Source organism: Phaenicophaeus curvirostris, chromosome 15, assembly GCF_032191515.1.
Source record: "Phaenicophaeus curvirostris isolate KB17595 chromosome 15, BPBGC_Pcur_1.0, whole genome shotgun sequence".
Classification (NCBI taxonomy): domain Eukaryota; kingdom Metazoa; phylum Chordata; class Aves; order Cuculiformes; family Cuculidae; genus Phaenicophaeus; species Phaenicophaeus curvirostris.
In genome coordinates, this window is record NC_091406.1 from 12,353,401 (window position 1) to 12,376,870 (window position 23,470).

Below are 23,470 nucleotides of genomic sequence, written 5' to 3' on the forward strand. Positions count from 1 at the left end.
GCAATAAAGACAGCCATATTCATTGGGCTCTTGTAAAAAGTAACTGTAGCTGATGTAACTGTAGCTGATGTAACTGTAGCCATTGCTCTGGATGGCAAAAAAGCACCCAGGAAAAAAACCCCAACCAAATAAAAAAAATCCTACCACCCACAAAAAACCCCAAAAGACAGAACGTGTTCACACAGTCATAAAATACATGCATGAAATATGAATCTGAGACGGCCAAATGGCAGCTGAGCTAGCTTGCACACTCTAGAGTTGGTATACAGAACTGAGCAGTAGACAACAGAAATAAATCTGCTACTAAACCAGGAAATAAGACATCCATGAATGTTTGTAGCCTTTTATGGGCTTTCATTGCTGAAAATTGAAAATAAAGAAGACAGTTCAGAGGTATAATAATGACTATGACCTTTTGGGAAACTAACATAACAAAATTATATATATTTGACCTTGATTTTAAGTTCTCACCCACAGACAAAGGACAAAATTATATGAACCACCATTTTGGAGAGCTCAAATAGCACTTAATTTCAAGAAGTAATGCAGATAATGCATTTTGTGATAACCGAGAAACTATAAAACTGTCTCCATGCATCATCAATTTTTGATAATCCAAGTATAATCCAGGTGTAAAGCAGCAGAGAAGGCAAGTAAGTCTGAAGATATGAACCCAACAATCTGTAAAAACACTGAAACAACCATAAGACTATATCCAACATACAGAAAGTTTTCAAGTATTTTAGTAGTTACACTCTTATAATATATTGATAGCAATCCCAGACACAACTCTCTCATTCTGCTCTTCATGGGGCTAGCAGCAAATCTAAAGTAGTCTGAGGGCAGAAAATCGAAAACTAATTTAAGGAATCATAGCCATCTCCCTCATACAGGGCAGGTTTTGGACAGCTCATCAAGAATTCAAGATGGAACCTGCTCTTCTTTCAAAGTTGCTGACACTGACAACAAAACTAATGAAAGAATAGATTTTTTAAAAATTTCGATTAAATAAGTTCTTCCCCATCTTTCCACTTTCCTGAAAGTTCACCAGCTCTACCCAATGACATCAACAAAGAAAAAGGAAGCTTGTATCTTCTAAAGTTTCAAAAGTTAAGGGAAAAAAGTCTGTACAATGTAAAACTTGAGATGCGTTTGACATACCCATAACTACTAAACAGAGTTTAAATTCACATCAACAAATAGTTACGTCAATGGTCACGGATTTGTTCCCCCTCAACCTTTCTCTCTTGTTTCACCAAGATTCATTGAAGGAATAACTGAATATCGACTAATAACTTCCCATAACATTTAGCTTCCCTCCTCCGCTTGTATAGTGACATTAAAGAAATTGGCTAAATTCCTCCATACCGATTTTCTGTCAAACAAAGAATCTCATAGATAATGTAATCTTTGCATTTACTGGATGTTACCTGTTCTGTTTAAAACATGAGAGCTATGAAAAAGAGCTAAGATCACTGCTCTTTGTCAGTAAAAGTACTCCCTAATCAAACAGGCATTAACCATGACACCACCACCTAACTGTTGCTTCTTATACACTTTGTGATACAATATACGTTAAAATCTGCATTTTTAATCCTCACGACTCACAAGCTTTGAAGCTGTCTCATGAAGACAAACATATGATTAAACATTGTTTTTTGCTTACTGCAACTTTGCACAGGAAAACTTTTATCACTCCACATAGAATTGACTCAGATGATATTTACAGCACAAAATTGTTGCATGTTGACCAAGAAATGCTGCATTTAGAGATAAAAATAGTTTTAGCACAATGATTTCCAATGGCTAAGCGAGGCATCCTTCCTTCAGCCAAGACTGTTGCTAGAACTAATTTTGAATCATTCTGTAGCATCAATTAAATTACCCCAAAAGACTCAAATAACAGACTTACCCAGGAAACTGGAATAGTTTTGTTCTCATGAGGCAACAATGTATCTTGCTGCTTAATTACGATTTTCTGAAACTGCCTAGTTACATGAGAGCTGCTCTCCCTCTCTCTCATTTCTACCACTAAACTTGTTCTATTTCTCCCACAACATAAAGATAAAAAAAAGTAAAAAATGGAAGAGCCCAATACTTGAAAACTTTCTTTCCTTCTGAAATAACCTTTAAGTACTGCAGCATGTCTAAAATGAGGAATACTAGTATTTAGCCACATAACTGAGAATATTATAGTTTCAGAACTAACAGACTTGAGTTGTGAAATTCAACTTGAAAACCTTTGGAAATATAGTGTCATCTTTAATTTAGCTTTTTTATGCTTATTACTTCTTGTAGTAAAAGTTTGTATCAAGTTCTGACTGATACTGTTAATGAAACACCTCAGTAATTCCTCTCCTCTTCCCTGGGCTGTGGGTTTGAATGCCTCATCCTGCCTGGCCTCATCCTTTGGTTCTCCAGTGGATATCTGTAGAAGATGTATTCCAGCAAACAGACTGTTACTTACCATCTGAATCTCCAAATAACAAAAGCAGTTGTCATGTTGCCAAATACTGCATGGAAAGAAGTCTCTGCCCTTTTAGCGATGTACATAGGATGATTCCATATGTTGATGCACCTTCTCCCAGTAGAGAAGCAGTTGTTTGACAGGAAGGGAAATTACTGTTAGCACTGGCTGTTGGTAAGTTGTTCCTATTCTCTGCAGGATACCAGATTTTAAGTACCACTAGATATGCTTCATTTGCTTTCAAAGGTCCTCTTTACAGGAAGATCAGTGCTACATGGATGGAGGCTGTTAATGACTGTGTTCACAGCAAGACAGGCCCACTTCAACAAGACATTTAAAGGGAACACATTTGTTTCAGTATTGGTGGGAAGCACAAATCCTTCATTCAGTGCAGTAAATTCTTTGGTCATTTTACCAAGGATTACAATGTATGAGAAACATGCAATTTCTGCAGACATGAAATCCATCAAATCGTCATTATATCTTTTACTTTTCTGGTCACGAGTCTATCTTCAGAAAAAAGGAGGACAGCTTACTCATGTTTCCTTGTCTGTCACCACTTTATATTTGTCAAGTCTCACTCTAGGCTTCCAGAGACAAAACCAATATAAAATCCAAAATAAAATAAAGAAAAATTAATAAGTTGGCTATGTTATTTAAAAAAAAAAAATCATTCCTCATGATACTGTTGAGTATGATGTTCTACCTCAAATTTACCATGCCCTCCAACAGCAAGTTCTGGATTCAACTACCATTTACTGAACTTAATGGGATTAATCAAGTTAATTTATTTAGTTTTGAGATAATTTAACTACGAAACTTCATAGCTAATCAGTATTTTATTATTCTCTCAGACAAAATAAATACTAAAATAATTTAGAGCAAGAAAAAAACCCACTTTTTATGTAAGAGAAAATACAATAATGTATGTTTTATTTGTTAGAACATCTGTTAGTAGATCTTTTCTGCCCTACTGCCTACACATGGTTTGGCCTTGATCCGTCTAATCACACCAGCGTTCACAGAGGAAAAAACTCTAGGATTTACATTCCAGCAGACTGCCAAAAGCACCAGTGTTACCATTCTATCAGGAAGATGTGGTTAAGCTTCTCCCTGTATTCCCACAATCTTAATACTAAGCAAATATCAAGAACTACTTCACAAATCACACCCAAACATTTGAACTCCCTGCTGCATATGGTGCTGGGGAAACACTAAGCTGAAACTTTTGACACTGAATGATAAGACTTGTTAGCTGGTATGGATAACAAGTAGTTCAAGTGATGTCTTCGAGCTTTCATTAAAATACTTCTCTCTTTCCAAGATGGATAATTACCCCATTCATTTCCTAACACGGAGAACGGGAGACAAGAATGTTGCAGTCATCTGTAAATTAATGATATTGTGTACTGCTAAAGTACCCAAATATAACTGGATATAAGTCTAATATCCACAGAACATCTGCCAGAAGAGAGAATGGGCCTATTATATCTCCAGTGGATGTTTTACAGATATTGAAGTCCAATTACATACGGCAATTATAATCTCCACCTGCAGGTATTTGGAACTCAAAACAATTCTACTTATAAGTGAAAGTTATTTAAAGACCTACCAATTTACAGTAGTAATAGACAGCCTAAAAAGAATAATTTGTGGCTCTTGACAAAAAAAAAACCCCAAAACCAAAAAAGAGGCCGAATTAATCAATGTCAACTCAATATTTCTGAATTATCGGATCGTGCTGGTAATGCAGAAAGTAAAGCACACTAAACCCAAAAATGCTGCAAGTCATTTTTGAAAGAATCTGAGTTTAGCAGAAAACACTATTTGGTTCAGATTGTAAAAGCACTGTTGTTTTACTACATGTTAAATAGTAGCGCCAGAAGAGAGATTCTGATTGATTGCTTCTCCCTAAATAATTTATATATGAGCAGCAGCACTATTTACTTCACATGCAGAAAGTTCAATTTCTCATTTCTGCCATGCATCACACTTCAGCAGTCAACCAAATCAATACATTGTCCTGGTAATATGGCACCAACCATGAGAGAAGCAAAGCAGTCTCAACTGCCATTAACATGGACAGGGAGTTTATCACTCCCTGTACTTGCAAGGAATGACAGAATATGAAGCACTGAGGAAGAAAAATAAACAACTAGTAGAACATAAAATAAAAACCTCTTTGTACAGAAACTATAAACCTGCCTATTTTTTCAGGTCTATTTAAGAGAAGTCAAAATTCTGAAATTCCTTACATACAAATAACCTAAAATGAAATCTGCAGCATTACTGTCTAAGCAATGAGAAAATTTAGAAACATGAGTCACCAGAAATACCACACAATGGAAAAAAAAGAAGCCAAGTTCACTAACACCCTCAAGATTTATCAGCAGGATTCATTGCCTCACAGTTCTTTTGCTTTTACAAGACACCTGGGCTTTATTTTAGATTGATACCTACACATCTACAGTGTGCATAGTACGTAGGAATTAAAGTGGTCTGTATTACTAATACTATAGTAGCACCTGGAGACTAAAGAGACATTTGTTGATTTGTGGAAACAAACCCAATATAAACAGGCAAACCAGTGAAAATGAGGATAAAATATAGAGGTGATTTTGAGGCCACGCATCAACCTCACTCTGCTCTGAACCATCAGCAAGTATGTCTGAGCATGTCTGGAACATGCAACACATGCGTACAATCAGCATCACGTCTGAGATAAGAAAAACCATTTCAGCATAAGAAATGAGGCAAAAGGATCCTGTTGGAAACTTTCTTAATCCTAACCCTGTCTGCTCAAGGTTATCCAATAAAGTGTCCCTCTAGTTACATCTTCTATCAGCCATTCTGGACATTGTCAGCATGGAAGTACAATGAAGAACAATTTAGCCACTTCAAAAAAAATCTTGCTCAGTGGGTCTGGAGGCTCAGCTGGCATTGCGCAATATTTCTGATCACCTGAGGTATTTACTTTTTGCTCACCAACACAAAACAGATAAGAATTCAGCTTACAGCAAGTATCAAATACTATTATAAAGCATCTATTTAGAAGAAGAATAGCATATAAGTTGTGGAGAACACTGAAGCTGCATTACACACATAGCATTCTTGAAAAATAATCACAACATTATTTTACAATATAAAAAACCCAGGGACTCATAGGTAGAGAATGAGTACCAAGGTACTTAATCTTAAATATCTCTGCTGCTATCAATTCGATTTTCTTTGCCTAGCTACTCACAATATAGTAGCTTACCAAAATAAAACGGAGAGAACCGATGGCTACCTATACCAAACTGTTTTGATTAAGAATATACAAAATATTCTTAGCTGACAGTCTTAAGACATGTTAATTTATTTAAATTCAGGCCACAGACTATGAGACTAATTAAGAAACCTGACACCTACAGGCCCTGTACCAAGAGATGAATGCTATACAAAAATGGGTAACTAAATAAATAATCCTGTTTATATTACAGATCATGGAACACATTTAGTAGCAATATAAATGCATTTTACTTATTTTTAAACATAGAACCAGCAAATTATCCATTTTCAAGAATTTCTTCAGCAGTTTTGCATTTGCAAAGAGTATACAGCAAAATTACTTATAAAATCATAACATACTAAACATATTTTGAAATTCCCACCCCCTTCACAACACTCAAACATGGTTCACTGCATCACTGCATTCTTCGCCATCTACTTATTAATTTGAAAACACAGTCAGAAAGAAGAAGAAGTGCCTTGGAATTTGTACAGAACTTCAAAACTGAGGAGAATACAAGTTACCACACACTGCAATCAATAGGTTTATACAAAGGGAAGAAGAAAAGTCAGAGTCTGTGTGCTGCTGAACACATTTGGCATCAGAGAAACTGGAAAAAGCACATCATACTTGCTTCTTTCTCCATTTTCTCACTCCCTCCAAATTCTGGCTTTTGCATAAAGCATTAAATTTGTTTTCACATTTCACTTCAAAGACTTTTTCCCCTAAGGTTCTAAGGATTTGGACACAGGAAAGGATGTACAATTTTCTGACTACAGCGAAACTGTATTGATTTTTAGATTATCTTGGTAACATTCTAAAAAAACATCATATTCAAGCTGTACAAATGGTTTCTTACTGGCAAGAGTGGGATGGAGAGGAGAAAGAAGGGAAGAAAGATACATTACTCGGTAACCCATATAAGACAGTATACAGCTATTTAAAAAGGTGTTTTGATAAAGAAGTGAAATAACCAAATTGATTCCAGGGTTCAGAGTAGGCTTTTCATGGTGTTAGTAGAACCAAGTTTAATTTTCATGTAGGCACTTCAGGCTGATTCTTGCTTGCAGTAAGCCTAGTACCTTACAGAATAGGTGTCCTGGCATAATCTATTAAAATAACTTTGCTGTTTTTTTCCCCAATGATTTAAATGAAAATTATTTGCACTTTAGGACACTTCTCACAAAATGCTTTCATAAGTAAACTTCCACTGTTACAATACTTCTAGGAAAAGAAAGACAGATTAGGAGGAGAGGGAGAACTATATCAGTTTAATATTATTCAAAAACATTCTAGCTCCTGGAACTTAGAAATTTCTTGCAATATTTCTGTTTCCATAAGCTCAGTTACTTCCACCAGTATGAATGATCTGAACAGTTACTGGATTCAACATCGTGGAGATCTTGCAAGTCTAAGTGTTCCTCACGTAACAGAGAGATGAGTACATGCAGCACAGTGGTGCTTAGTGGTATGAAGCTAACGATGCCTAATTAGCCCAAAGCAGATGCTGTGCCATCAGAATTATATTCTTTTGAAACTCTAGCAATAACTGGCCATCACAGCAGCCAGTGCAAGTCTCTGCAGTGCTACACACTGGTGCTTCTCTGTGTAACTTGGAGTACAAATTTTTCCCAGATCTGGGGGAATTCACGTATCACATGCAAGAAACGCTCTTCACTCTTCATCTTTTTCTTCTGATCTCCATCATTCATTTGTGCTTGGTGTTTCCTGCAGAACAAGTACTATGTTTATGTATTAAGCATATCCCAGACACAATAATGTATAATAAAACTTCTATTTTTTTAAATATCTAAAGTTCAGGGATTTCTCTCACTATTAGAATCACATCTCTGATTTCTGTGGGGAAACAAATAATGTTAGGTAACCATGTATAATTTGTACCATACCTAGAAATACCCTATCCCACAGTTCTGTCACAGTTTGTATTATCTCACCCATTTACTTCAATCAGCAGTGGACCTCTTCTGAGAAGGTTGACAACGATATGTCAGTTTTCCACATCGATTAAGTCTGCATCATCTTTGAAGGGGATTTTAGTGTAGCATGGGTGGCGCTAAGAAAATGTTATGATTGAAAACATAAGTGGCAACTGTTGCTGACATAAACATAGCACTAAACATACTTATTTCTCACTTCCACTAATAGTAAAATTATAAAGAAAACAATCCCTCAACCTATACAATACAAAAAGTAGATCAGTATTCTGCAATAATATTAATTCCCTATCAAACACAGCACATAAAAGGGGAGTTTCTGAACACACAAGTAACTATATTAAACATGATGAATCTATCTTATATGTAAGAGACATTTTAATGAGTGGGAATAAAACCAAAAGCTTAGTTTAATTTTTAATTAAAAGTAGAGTATGATAGAACACTGGGAAGCTGAATAGTGAGACATCCAGTATAATGGCCTATTTTCTCCAAGCTCAGTCTGATTATGAGCTACAGAGGAGAACTATGAAACTTACTTTCACTTCTCATAAAAGCAAATCTTCAAAGATGCCATAGGAAACAGAGTATAAAACCATGAGCATGATATAAATTGTTGCTGAGGAAAGCAATAATTAGGCAGAAATAACAAATTGCTCTTTATATGTGGACCGCAGCTGATGTAAATATGATAGAAATGAATACATCAATTCTTAAGTGATCTCTTTCAATGCCATTGAATCACAAAATGAACAGAACTCAAGGGAAAATAATAATTTTGAAAAGACAAGTGCAATCAGGTATAAGCAGACAATGGGCTTTTTTTCCAAAGCAATAAACAAAGTGAATACATAAAATATTTACTGCATTTCAAGATTTAAGAAAATGTTGCACCATTCATAACTATTTTCTTCCACATTTAAGACCATGAAATCAAGTCAACATTAAATAAAAAGAATAAGTACCTTCAATCCCATGCTTTGGCATTGAAAAGTGGTTACAGAGAAACATTTGCTTCACCTAGCTCACTAAATTTAACCTTAAAAAGAAATAAAGTACACCTCCCATGAAGCTGAACTGTGATATAGATGTTGAAGGATTATCTCAAAAATTCAAGAGACTACTAAAAGCCTACTTCAACCTTTCACCACACCCAAAACCCTCTAGTGTAAAAAGGATTATAGTTAAGTGCATTCATTAATGTACAGGGCTAAAAATTTTCACCTGAACAAAATTTAGTAAATGAACCATGCATCACTTAAATACCAATTGGATCATTATATAAAATCCATAAACAAACAGGTGGACAAGAGCACTGTTTGTCCATAATACTTTCAGTGGATTTGTGAGGTGTTCTGGTGATCTGTTTCCTAAGGGAGTGAATAATTACACATGTACAGCATAAAAAATTATCGACTCCACTGATCTTTTAGAAGACCTATAGTACATTTTTTTGCATAAGCAACCCATATCAATTGGATATTCTTATTGAAATTAGTGAGGGCAGTATCACCCATGAGAAGTGTTTTGATAGGAATGGTTGGACTCGATGATCCGGTGGGTCTCTTCCAACCTGGTTATTCTATGATTCTATGACTCTTTAAGTCAGTAACGGCTGTTTTGAATGAGCAGAAAGAAGCCACAAATACCTGAGGCAGTAAAAACCATCATTCTGGTCCTGTGCTATTACCATGCCCTCATTCTGTCAACAGTACATTTCTTCAACCAGTTTTGAAGACCTGCCAGTATCTTCAACCTAATCAGCCCCCTTCAGCCTGTGCTTAGCCTTCACTTGGCAAGTTTCTAGTGCCGTGCTTGTGTGTACCTGAGCAAATTTGAGGAAACATTTTTATCAATAAGGCTATACTTACAAAATGGCTAAAAATGGAGCAGATTTTACATGGTAGTCTCATCAACCAAAGAATGAAATACGAAATTTCTTACATGTTTTTAAATGAAGCACATGTATAAGTAGTGATTTAATTCAAAAGTACTGTTATCTTTTTCCGTAATATTAAAGATCCAACTTGGGCGCAGAGGGAACAATTTTTTGTACTTTGATGCAAACATATACCAAATTTCTCAACTGTATTCCAAAAAGTTAGTTTTGAAGATTGATAAAAATATCCTAAACCCTAACTTTTTACATAAAAACGAAGACTGTTTCTGATGTTTGAAAACTATCTTTAGCACCTGTCATCTACTCTTAAGCAGAGAGCATGTTCCAGGAATAGAAATTTTACAGTAAAATGTACATCCACACTGAGTGGGTGTAAAAGATAATTTATTTTCTCTGTCCACCTTTTCATTAAGGACAAAAATCACACAGGCAAAACAAATACTTATATTTGCACCCTACCATTAATTTTATCATGGCAACCTATAATCATTCTCATGTTTTGAGCTGATTCCTACACTTTTACGTCATTTTGCTATGCAACTTGAAATTCATGCAGGGGAAAATTGGTGTTCCAAAACAATTACATATGTTCTGGAAATGCTGAAGAGGCTCAGTCATTAAATATTGTTTTCTAATACATAAATGAATCTCCCAATTCTCTTACTTAAGAGAAGACTTCACTGGAAGCCTGTATATGTTAGACTCTGCTGTTTTAAGAGTTGTTCTCTTCAAAACTGGAATTAGAAGAGAGGAGCATAAATGCATTATGTGCATGATTTTTTAATAACTTAAAACATTTGGTCTTAAAAATCTAAGTTCCCAATAACCCACTATCAGCCAACATTTCAAATGCTAATGTACAAAACAACAAAAGAAACCAAAGACAAATGAGCAACATCTGCCAACCTTAACACTTTTTATAAAACAACATTAATACTCTACTCTGCTTAATTGTTCCATAGCCCTGTTAAAATTCCAAGGCCACAAGGAGAACGTAATATGTAGAAGAAACCCCTGCTGTCTGGTGCCCACGATATTTGTTCAACTTAGAAAAATATTCATTAAGATAAGTTAGCTTGCAATGTGGTGTGAGGCAATGTTCTGGTATATTATCCTGTCCTTACCTGCAAGACCTTATATTATCTGAACCACTTCTATTTTTAAGTAAAGATCTGGTCATGAAAGAATACAAACATGGCTCTCATTGACTGTCCAACAACAATATGCTAAAATCTGTTCCTGATAAAAACTAGATATCATTAGAACATAAAAAATCCCATGTTTTTACGCATGTAAAAATAAGGTTCATTTTGAACATTTAGCTGAGCTTACAAAAATAATTTTCTTCAGTAATGAGCAAGTTATCGTGAAGACTTGTTTTAAAGTCCATATATATATGTGTATATAGATTGGGGAACTTTTTCTTAATATACTTTCCTATCTGGATAATTCCTCTCTCTTCCAAAAGCTTTTTCAAGGATAATTGCATGTACCTTTGCTATGGAGAATTATTTACACAGTATCAGGAACGTTATAGGAATGTTAATTATAGACACAAATCTTGTTAAAACTGCATCAATATTTGCTCAAAACTGCAATATTCCTAGATGTCCTTCACACAGCCTGGTTGGTATCAGAACCCAAATTTCTGCCTTCTCAATACATTTCAGTGGGAGCTGCGTGCCTCAAGGCTCAGAGAACTTTTCTGTAGGGAACTCTGTTGTGACACCTATATCAGGAAAGACAGCACAGGTTTGTTGGCAGAATCCCAGCTACTCTCCTAGGATGATGAAAGAGGCAAGAATAAATTATTTTGACATCCAACCCTCCAGGCTTTAGGAATGGTATACAAAGAAAAGTTACGTGGTGGGTAACAAGATGCTAATGGTTGTGGATAGGTATGCACAAGGTAGCAGGAAGTAGAAGTGTTTTAACAGGAGATGGGACAAAGCTAAAGAAGGAGAGAGGAATCTACTTCATCTCTCTGCATTTAGCTGGCATAGAACACTGTAACCCTGCAGAGCCCCAAACGTGCTGTTAAGCAGCTGCCTTCTGTGAAATCCATGGCAGAAGCACCCTCCTTTCACATCCTCCCCACCAGAACACTTCACTGCCTCTAGTCCAGTTTAAGTTTTGGCTTTTTAAGTACCATAAAGCCGTCTTAAATACTGCACTATAAGAAATACCCTGCTTCACTTGGTATCCTGTATTCCCCTCTAGTTTTGTATCCCAGGTACATTTCAAAAGTTTTTAAGTTGACAAAACTTTCCATAACTTTTCTAATATTCAATTTTCTTCTAAGTATCGACTCCAGGCATTGCTCGAGGTTATGCTTATTTTTTGAAGTAGATGTGATTGAGACAAGATAATACTAACCCTTAAGGGAACTTTCCGTGCAAGTAAATTATAACACATGCTGTTGACTTTTATTGTAGTTTCCTCTAGCTCTAGTATTGTAACTGTGTCAATATGCAAATACGTATTACATAAGGTTGCCTCTTGGGCTGGAAAAGCAGGATATCTGCATGTAAATGTTCATTAAAAAGAACCCAGTACAATATTTTAGCTTACATAAAAGGGAAATGACCTCAAATACAGAAGTTAAAGCACTACTACATCTCTATGCTGAAAGCCCCATGTGGACTTCACCTCTCATGCCTTTGAAATAAACACCCTTCCTTCAAAAAAACTAAGAGAAAAACACATGAATAATACAATAATGTATAATACACAAGGCAGCAATGGAAGATGATATTATTAGTACTTCATAATCATTATATATTTCTGACACAACTGCACAGCTTCATTCTTGACGAAATTATGACTCAAATTCTGTTTCAAACTACAAAAAAAAAAAAAAATCGAGTAACTTGACAGTATCTTAACATGACCCCACAGTATTCCATACCTGTGCCTGTGGGCTTAAACTGCCTTCTGCCCTGTGCAGTGGCAGTCCTAATAAAACCTTACAATCTACAATCTAGTATCTACATTTTTATTCCTATTTTCTAGCTTTCTCCTTCCTTTGGAAAGTGTTATCCTGTACATGTCTGTGAGATTCATGAATCAGAAAATTATTATTCACAGGGAAAACTTCTTTGTTTCAGTGAGTTCTGTTATCATAAACATGAAAAATGGATTCCTCCCCTGCTCTGTACCATCCTCAGGCTCCAGCAGGCTGTTAGGACCCAGGAGCACATCAATGCCATAGTTACCCAACAGTTACCTTGTCAACACGTTTATTAAGCTACTGTTCAATATATAGTGCTCCCAACTTTGTATATTTGAATTACTACTGCAATCCGCTTACATTATAAGTACATACAAGCTGTAGCATTTATTAGGAAATAGTTTATTACTATTATTGTATAAAGCTGATCCAAAGCTTAGAATAAAAGGCCTCCCATATAGCAAAGAATAATTAGGAATAAGCAACATGTATTTTTGGAAGGCACTGAGTTGAAGATACAGATCTGTCTCGTTAGAGCTTTATCATGTCACTTGGTCACAAGTTATAAATGGGAACACTGTAGAGCTGAACTGTCCCCAGGTGGCTTTTAACAGTCAGTTGGAACATCTTATAAAGCCGTTAGATGAGTGGAATGGCTCTAAACCCAGTGTTTTCCTGGGCACAAGGTCTGTAATTACATCCAGCTTGCGTGTACAGGGCCAAAATGGCTAAGAAATACTTCATTACCATGCCTGTACTAAGCCCTCATATATAAACACAGACTGAGTCTGATTCTTTGTATAGTATTAAGGGATACTGAAACAACAAATGCGGCTGAGTGAAAGGGGAATAAATAGGACACCTTTTCTTCAAGGAAACAAAAAAAAAAATTCAGGTCCGAAAACTCCTAACAATAAAGCACTGTTTAGAAATTATTAGTAAAGATACATACAAAACGTGAAACAGTCCTTACTGGAAACCACACAGGCTAGACTCTTCATTTTGATGGAATTGTCTGGCTAACAGTAAATACTGTAAGTACTATAAATACAAATGTATGCGAACACAAAAGAGGTCATCCCCAACTCCAGAAAAAACACAGCACCATATTCCTGTGATACAAGTAGAGTAAATACCTGAATCCCAAGGGCAGGATGGTGAGGAGTAGGATTCTGAGAGGATGCACCACTGAGCTTTAAGCTATGTGCTCAGCCTCTGCAACTCCTCAGGCACACTCTAAATTCTCCCTGCAGCCTTACTGGAGATCACCAATAAAAAAAACCAAAACCAAAAACAAGTTCCAATAGCAGAATCACAATTATAAAATTACAAAATAGATCAACATCAGTAGAACGCTTACTAGGACAGAAAGGGGAAAAAGGACTAATAGTATTAAATGCTAAGTTGACAGCAATTTAACCGTAACTTTCCTTCCAATCTTTTTTTTTTGGTTGGTTTGGTTTTGGATGAAACCATATACATAGGAGGCAGCCTGCCAACCTAATTAGAATAAATAAAATAAAAATCAATGGTGCGGCGATTAAATTATTGTCCTCTTCACCAACCCAAATGCATTCAAGATGCTGTTCATTATAAGTACTTGATGCATCATTAAATAAGGAAAATAGCACTATATTGTTAACATTTTCTGTAGGATCATCAGTGTACTAGGAAAAGGTCAATAGTTGAAGACATGGAATTAACATAAAACCAACACTGAAAGATTTTATAGCCGAAGTAGCAAGTAACATGTTAAAACCAGCAAAATATAGATAAAAAAGAAATAGAGATTTTTCTGAAAACATATGCAAACATATCCTATATTTCTTATTAAACATCTAGATTTTGAAATGTTTAGTCACTCAACAGTGCAAATACATGCTCAAATGCATAGAACCATACATATAAACATACACCTAGCTACAGACATGCTCTGTTTAATTTGAATATTAAGTAGATCAAGAAAGATGTCAAAATTCCTGAGGATTTGCACCTGAACTGCATATTCAGGAATTATGTCATCTTTGAAAAAGAACTTTCACTGACTTTTTTGAGAACAATATTTCAAGCGTGCGTAGTTTTACCAAGAGCAGGTATATCAGAAATTGCATTTATATCATCTGTGTTCTGCAAAGTTACCATATGTCAGTATTTCAGAGCCATTGGTAACTCAGAAACTGCAGTAAGAATTTGTTCTCTGAGAACAGATAGCAATCCAGTGGCAGATGCTCAGGTAGTGTTGATTGTCAATAAACTCACAAGGGTTTACACCTGTTGTTGAGGATCTGCCAATAGACTTCTTTCGGCTCAGAAAGGTGATCAGAAAGAACGTCAGGCTAACACTGGGTACTTGATAACAGTTGCTTTTACCACCACGACAACACTAGACAACATTAGAAACTAAATCATATGAAAAGTGGCATTGTGAAGGGAAAATTAATTCCAGTTTGGAAATCATGGAAGTATTCTAGCACTTAAATTACAGGAAAGCAAAAAAATCAAATCAAATTTGGGAGAGGAAAAAAGAAAGCATTGCAACAAAGAATAGCCCATCTTAAAAATGAAAATTAATTAGAAGCATATTAGGAAAAAAAACAAGGAAAACAATTTTGCTCTCAAGCTGTCTGCCTTAATTTCAGCTTTGCTAGACTATAAAGTGTTTATGACTCTATGGATACCTAAATCCAGTTTAAGTATATATCTAAGGCATGAATAAATTAATCCATAGTGTGGTATGAAGTGCTAACTTGTGAATGGTCTAAAACATAGAGAAATATTGGTAGCATACTTCCAAAATACGTGTACCTCACGAGAAAAATGATTCAGCTTAGTACATTCTACAATCTGTCTTCATACTATATATGCTTTTAAAATCAATTTTCAGTATGGATGAAGCTGGGATTTGGTGGGTTATTTTTGGAATAAGGAAACACTTTACAGTTCTACCTGTACATTCCCTTGAGTTTATTCTCTAAAACAGTTTCTAGCAAATAAAACCACTTGGGAAGAGAAACCAAGAATGAGTTTCGTCTGATGAAGATTGCATGGACTATAGCTACCAGCCTTAATAAATCTAAAATCAAGTCAGAAATTATAAGACACTGTATTAGAGGTAGAGGATTATGTAACCTATCAATTAAATGCAGCCATTTACAGCACAAAGCTGCCTCACTTAACTTATGGCATACAGTGAAGAATATGAAATCCAATTAAAATTTCAGGGGGAATTTTGCAGGGCAAAATTTAATTAGCAAAGATACAATTTTGCCAAGAGACTGTGGCTAACACCTGTTTTGAAGTGTAAAGTGACAAGGAACATGTAGTAACAAATGCTTGGGTCATAATCTATTTTACATTTGCTAGGCAGCTCCACTTCTAGTCACATTATATCCTTGTTTTCCTTAGAATGAGAGAAGTGCTTGCTTAATTGCCAATGCTGCTTACAGAAGTCTCTGACTCATTCCAAAATCCTAATCCAACCCAAGCAATACTGTTGAAACACTGAAATACGCTTATTTTCATACTTCCGCACACAGTTTAAATCCCACTTATTAGCATATTTTATCTACTTTATGTGAATAGCTACAATGCTTTCTATAAGCTGTTGTGAGTGGCCACAGGGATATAATGGTTGTGCCTGTACCACATGGCAAGCAGGCAAAGAGGCAGAGTGAACCATCCCAAGGTCTTGCTCCCTTTGGAAGAAAACAAGGTTAAACAGGCAGGGATGATTATTAGTGAATGAAATTGGCTTTCTCATCAGGATGCAACTAAAATGCCTCAACTGAGACCATGGTCAAGAGCACCTTTCTCAGGAATGTATGCAGAACCAAGGAGACTTGGTTGCATCATATTTTTAAAGTTAACTTGATCTGAGACTTTCTTAAATCCCATTATTGATTTTTGCATGCCCAAAGTAGCAATTAAAGCATTGACCTACCTAAAGGTATTAGAACATCTCTTGAAATACAGATCACTTATTTTTTTAAGCATTCCCAACAGTAGAAATAATCTTAACAGTGAACTGAAATAATGAACTGAATCGTCATCATTTTCTGTTATACTCTTCTGGTATTTTTTACTTGCTTAAGAGAAAGTTGGTATTTACTTTGATATGTATGCAAAAGAGCCACAGAAACATAGACTTCATTCACAATTCTAGACGTGACATCCTGCAAAGTCTAATAAGATCATTTTCTGTATCTGTTAAGTCATTACAGCTACCAACATTATGAATTAAAATCCAATTTCAATTCTACTATCTTAAATGACTGCAGTTAATGTTTTTTTTCCTCTAAATTCACTAGCAACTTCATTAGCTTTAACAGTAAGTCACTGTACTACCTCAATGATGAAAAGATGAAGTCACTGATTAAGCAATTCATTCCATCCATCAGCATTATACTTACAAGTTAAAATCCTATAGTATTAGTGATGAAAGGAAAGGAATAGATATCAGAAACCCAACATGAATGAACCCTACTGTTAGTAAATCCACATGTAGTGGTAGCATGGAACAAATAAAGCATAAAAATTAAAGCTTTGATAATTACATAAATAATGAGAGAGAAAATAATTTTTAAAACCTCACTTAGAAATTCTGGCAATGTCTTTCTAAGTGGAAATACAAAGTGTGTTTAGCAAATGTTCATCTTTGCCTCGAGGCTGTCCTTTGAACAACAGAAATATGGAAAAACATTACCTTAATTTTCATTTAGCATTTTTAATTCAATATTGAAAATAAAACTTTTCATCATAAAATGAAGGTGTACGCATGATATTTCTTATGATTCCTTTTATCTAAAGGAAACGAAAATCTTGTGATTTGGGAAATCGTGAATTAAGTCTATACACTACTGATTCCCCAAATCAACTACTACAACATAAAGCTTTGATATAAAAACATAGAAAGATGAAAAAGAACTGAGGAATAACACGACCAGTTCAGCTGGGTATTGTTAAGCACAGCACTGCCAGATTACTAAGCCCTCTTTTCTGGAGAAGTAGAGAGGGAGAAATATCTGGTACTAGATAATGTGCCATTTTAATGAAAATCTTCTCACATTTGAATGGTGCTGCTGAATTCAAAAGGGATCATCATACTTTGTATAATGAGGAAGGGTAGAAGTGGTTAATCCTAAACCGAAATGTACGAAATCACACGTTAATTAAGACAGTGAAAATTCAGTAAATCTAAACAAATAAATCATAATTATTCAGTGCACTGAGAAAATCTGAGGTAGTTTATATTCTTCTAGTAAACAAAAGGATACTGAACACATCAAACTATCTGGCTTTACATTATATAAATTTATGCAAACTGCGTTATCGTCAACGTGAGGTAGGAATGACAACAGACAAGTCTGTCTATGGCAAATCTTTGCCTGTCTACAATATAACACCAATAGTAATTGTCTTAACCACTTCTGGGTGGTGTAAACAGGCAGAAATAATGAAATCTGTTCTTGTAGAGGGATGAAAGAACACGAATGGCCAGAAAAATGTTTAGAGTAACCTACCTAGTTAGGCTGGAATACGAGCGATCACTAGTATAAACAGTCCTGATTGAAATCAAGAAAGTTTTGGAAGTCCAGCCACAAAGCCATCGAAACAACAGAAATTACTGTCTTTTCTGTGGTGGGTTTATTAGATATCAACATCTGTAACAAATCTGGTTTATTTTCTAAACAAGTTTGCTTTTGCACAGTTGCTTTTACATTTGCACCGAAGTCTCCAGGGCATGGTGTGTGCTATGTAAACATTACTGGTTTGTGCACAGTGGATTTTCTTCTCAACCCATTTCTCACCTAAAGCATTTGTTACCCTATCTCAGCTCTCACTCAGCAAGTGACAAGAATTATCCACTATGAAGTGGCTGTGAACTGTTGATTAAGGAAATTACTCAATTCCTCTGTGTGCACCTAGAATCAATTATAACTTGCATCTATAAAATCAGTTTTTTTAAATCTTCCCACAACAGCACTGCTTTTAATACTCTGCAATGTGTAGGAATCAATACTTTAAAGAGACTAGCACATGGCTTAGGAGAACTTAAAGGGAGATGCAGTTCTAAAAGCTTGATTGCTAAGGAACTTCTGACAAACAGGTGCCATCTGAGATGGTATATCAAAAGCTCTATGGGGTATAATCTGTGTAGCACAGTCCTTAAGACAATACTTCAGTCCTGAAACCTTTGCACTTTCCAGCAGTCACAATGAGAGCCCATCTTCCATCAAATATACACAAGCAATGAAGGAGGAATGAATGGAGCACTATCTAGCACTGGCAGTCCTTCCTCTCAAAAGTTCCTCTCTAGACTTATTTTCCACTTCCCTATTGCAGTTATCCACTTTTGCAAGTTGCAGCTTTGAGTCCACGTTTGCTCCAAAGGTGTCTGACAAAAGACACTGTGAATAAAGAATTACAGCATAGACTGGAATCTCCGCTTTCCATTATAGCCTCTAAGTCTATGTTAGGCTGATCACTACCAATATTGTTTGCACTGTGCTCTGACTCCGCAGCCGCCTGGGTCACAAGTGCTATGATAGTAAAACAAGACTAAAATTACGGCTGGTAAAAGGTACGAGAAATTCTCATGTGTGCAACACACCACTCTGTGCTGGGAGTTAATGCAACTAGGAACATATGTATTTGCACAGAAGAAACATGCAACTCACAGTCACATGAAATCATTTATACGTTTCGCTGTGTAATGATTGGAACATATCTGTAGGTTGATACAGGCATAACATATGTATAACATAAATGCATGTATGCATATATATATTTTATTTTTTTTAAGTAAATGAAAAGTAACTTCAAGGGAAAAGGGAAGAATGTACTTACTCCAAATTTCCTTTCATCTAATTTCAATGAATATAAAATGAAAATTCTCTCTCATCTAGTTAATCTTTCTTATTTTAATAAATAATGTGTCTCTTACATGCGTTCTCTCTTTGTTGAAGACTGCTGTTGATGCTACCTGACAGTGAGCTTTTTATGTTTAATTGCATGTAGAGACAATAGAAAAATGATAAAACAACCTGTCAGCAGTTCACTTTGGTCAATAGTTTAAACAGCAAATAAATGTGGGAACACAGTGAATATTTTGAGTCACTTACAGAGATCACTTTTGAATAGACACAGATACAAGGCGCTACTTCATAATTGAGCCCTTAAAGGCAGCCATTCCCTCTCTTCCATACATTAACTTTCATATCTAAAAACTAGATTTATTCAGTATTAAACATACAATTCACCTAGTACTTTAAATGGTAACTGATACTTCAAAAGAAACAAAAATGTTACCTCATGTTAGCTAATATACATATATTTGTTTATATACAGTCTGCATATCTTTAATGCAGAGCAATTTAAAGGATTTCAACTTATATATACAGTTTGTACCCACTGAGTATTTACAAATTCCTCTTGCTTTCTTAAGACATATAATGAACTACAGGAACAGTTTAAGAATGTGCAAACACTGAGAAATCAACAGTCCCCCACACCCACACCACCTCCCTCATCTTAATGACATGCTTAAGAAAAAGGCAAACTCAATTAATAAAAAGGACTATCAATTTCAACTCTTTCTTTTCTGTCTGAGAATAACCACCACTAAAGCTGGATCAGCTGCTACTGAAGATTGGAGGAGACCTAACTCATTGGCATTTAGACAGCTTTGACCAATATGCAATGCTGAGAAGTCACTTTAACACATTATTTTTTTAACAGAATATTGCTCCATCTTCCTCTTAATAATGAATTCCCTTAATAAGAAAAGGTTTATAACTGAAATGAAGCAAAGTAGCAGAAAAAAAAATTGAAAACATGCAAGGAATACACTTGCACACATTAGTTTGGCTTTATCCGTCACACACTTAACAAAACTATCAGATTTAAGCAATAAAAAAAATGGATTGATTCATGATGCAATTTACTCTTGTGGCTAATAACATCTGTGGCTTTCACACAGTGAGGAAGTTAGCTATATCAAATTTTGCCTCTCTCTGATATTATACTTAAATATTACTAAGCTCAGGTAAATATGCTCCACATATTCCACATCAATTTTGTATTTTACTCAGTAAAAAAGTAAGTAACTGCATAAACTCATGACTTAAATTTGTAACCCAATCACAAACAGAAAACTTCAAATGGTACCTTATCTCCTCTGAATCTTTAGTTCTAAGTTGTTCTCAGCTCTCACCTTTACTGTCAGGGTTTACACTACAGGAGGAGAAAAAAAGCCAAACCCAAACACAAAAACGAACCCCAAACCAAAAAAACCAAAGCCCCAACCAACAGCTCTCAAACCCATCCTACAAACCAGATGAAAGCCCTGGCTGGATGCAAAGCTGACAAAATAATTGTAGCATCTGAACCAGCATGATGCTGTTTCACTGAAAACCCTGACCTGAAATTGAAAATCTCATTGAAATATTCCAGATCCTCATGTCTACTTAAGCTCTGCTGCTCCTAGTAGTATGTACAGCAGGGCTTGTTCTGGCCTTTCCTTTGGGGTATTGTGTAGCTTTTTTAAAGTTTCACAAAGGAACATCTGTTTCCTGAGACAAAGATTTATTCTCATACTTAAGACTTACTTGTTTTAAAAGAAAGGTCAAAAAATTCCATGTCTCTGTCGAAGACTGGTTTGACACAAACCCAACAGTTTTCCTGCTCAGTATACTCACATTCTGATGTTCAAATGCCTTCAATATTCAAAGTATTTAGCTCTAGACAATGTCAACTTCCTCTACACTAAAAAATAAGATGTACCAATTGAGCCATTTTGTATAGAAAGAGGCTGGCCTGAGTATGTCTGAAACTTTCTTAACTAGCAAAATTGAAAGTATTTCTCTGTTTTGTAAGAGGTGAAAAAAAGAAGCATAGAGTCAAAGAAAAAGAGAACCAAATCAGCAATTCATGCATGTGTTACATAAACACAATCAGGTGAAGTGCATTTAATCCCCTGGATTTCAAGATACCTGCTCTATATTCCAGATCTTGTTGGTATTGAAAATCTCTTGATTACCTGAAATAATATACTTTCCATAAAAACACATAGATAAATAATACTGAATTCCTCTCTTTTTTTTTTTTAATGTCATATGTGAGTATTGATAGGATATAAAACTATTTTTTAGGTAAATATATCAAAAATACAATCTATTAATAGTGTTCTAGCAGGATAGACAGCATATAGATAGTAATCTTCAGGGAGAGACAAATCAGATTAGCATACTCTTATATGCTGCCCAATGCTATTAATTTCTGCTTGCAATCTGTAAGAAAAGTGAGAAACAATCATTGGAAAAATAATGTGTAACAGACTATAGTATTACATTGTTATGTGGTTTGCAATAATGGGGCCAATCTGTATACAATGTGCTTTCTCTTGGGGAATCATCAGATGCCTGAATCATAAAACATTATGTGGAGGAAGAGAAAACGCTTTACGAAAATGGCTTTATTTAAAGATGTAATTAGATATAAAGGGCATAATGCTGACAGCAATTATTGCTGATAACCTGAAAATACAATGGACTTCAGTACTTACTCTACAGTAGTACTATTCTCTACTAGAAGATGCATTATATTTCACTTCTCTCACTATGAACAGTTTCCTCCTAACATCGTATACTATTAAGAACCAAATCTTTCTAGATCACAACAACTTCAACTCTTACAGTGGATTTGTTAGCCAGAGAAAGATTAATATAGCAAAAAAAGAAACTATAGCACACATAGATGTCACCACAGGTCACAAAAGTGACCAAATCAGTAGTAAATGTAGAATCGGAAGTTTCCTAGTTTTTTCCTAGTAGTTTCCTAGTCTGGTGCTATCCCACACCAGATGCTCACCCTTAGTGAAACACAACTCTCAAACAAGTTTTCTTTGAGAGCTACAAGTTTTTGTCAACCGTGTAACATAAATTAGCGACCTGACCCACAACAAGAAATGCATCTTCTCTTACACCTTAACAGCAATACTCATTAAATAGAAACTTTCATCAGGTACAGTCTCCACGGGCTGGTGCCAGCGTGCACAACTCTGACGTAGGCTACATATCTGAGATACTTTACATTTCCTGCTCCTTTTCCTTGTAACAATTGTACTCACATATCAATTCGCATTTAGTCACCAATTCTGTCTAAAAGACACAAATTTAGCCAAAGCAATACCAATCATGCTTGTATAGCATGATGTCACAGCTTGGCTTTTAATCCATGAATGATAGGAGTGAGCTGCAAAGACACTGCTCAACACTTTAAGTGTTGAGTGATGAGCTGTCCTTAGATAGCCTGGAAATAAAAAAAAAAAACAAGGGGAAAGCACGCACAATATTAGAGACACTAAGCCTTGCTTCCAGTGTTACGGTATTACCTCCTCTAGCCTAGATATACCATCATTCTAAAGATAACTTTGGAATTAAGAAATTATCTCTAAGTGAATCCAGATATAAATTATACATCTTTTAACATAAGAGGTATTTTTCCCCACAACACAAGATGACTGAAGAAGTATAGCCCTTCAAATCACCATTATACCTAATCTGAAATCATTCTCATTTTGAATAAACTACTACTAGACTCTTAGGATTCAAATATATTTATATATAGACAGGTACTCATGGGCAAGCACTAAGCCCCATGGTCAATTGTCCAGATTACAGAGTTACTGTCTGGATATGAAACACACATTCCATAGACACAGAAAATGAGGGTTTCAGGAAACTTCCAGTTTCACCAGCAGAAGAAACAAGACAGAATATATCTTAAATGATGATACTGCAAAAGCACAAAATTAACATACTAAGCATTCTGGGGATACCATCAGTGCAGTTTGGGCTAGAGAGATATTTAGCATCCCTGACCGCCGATTCTTAATCTTGAGCCTCAACTAGACTCCATGTACAGAAAC

At 35.5% G+C, this 23,470-nt stretch overlaps 1 protein-coding gene across 2 annotated transcripts in view; it reads right to left on the minus strand.

Annotated features, from left to right (window-relative positions):
* Window positions 1-23,470, minus strand: part of GABRB2 (gamma-aminobutyric acid type A receptor subunit beta2) — a 142,411-nt gene that overhangs the window by 20,633 nt on the left and 98,308 nt on the right. The gene's annotated exons all lie outside the window — the stretch shown is intronic.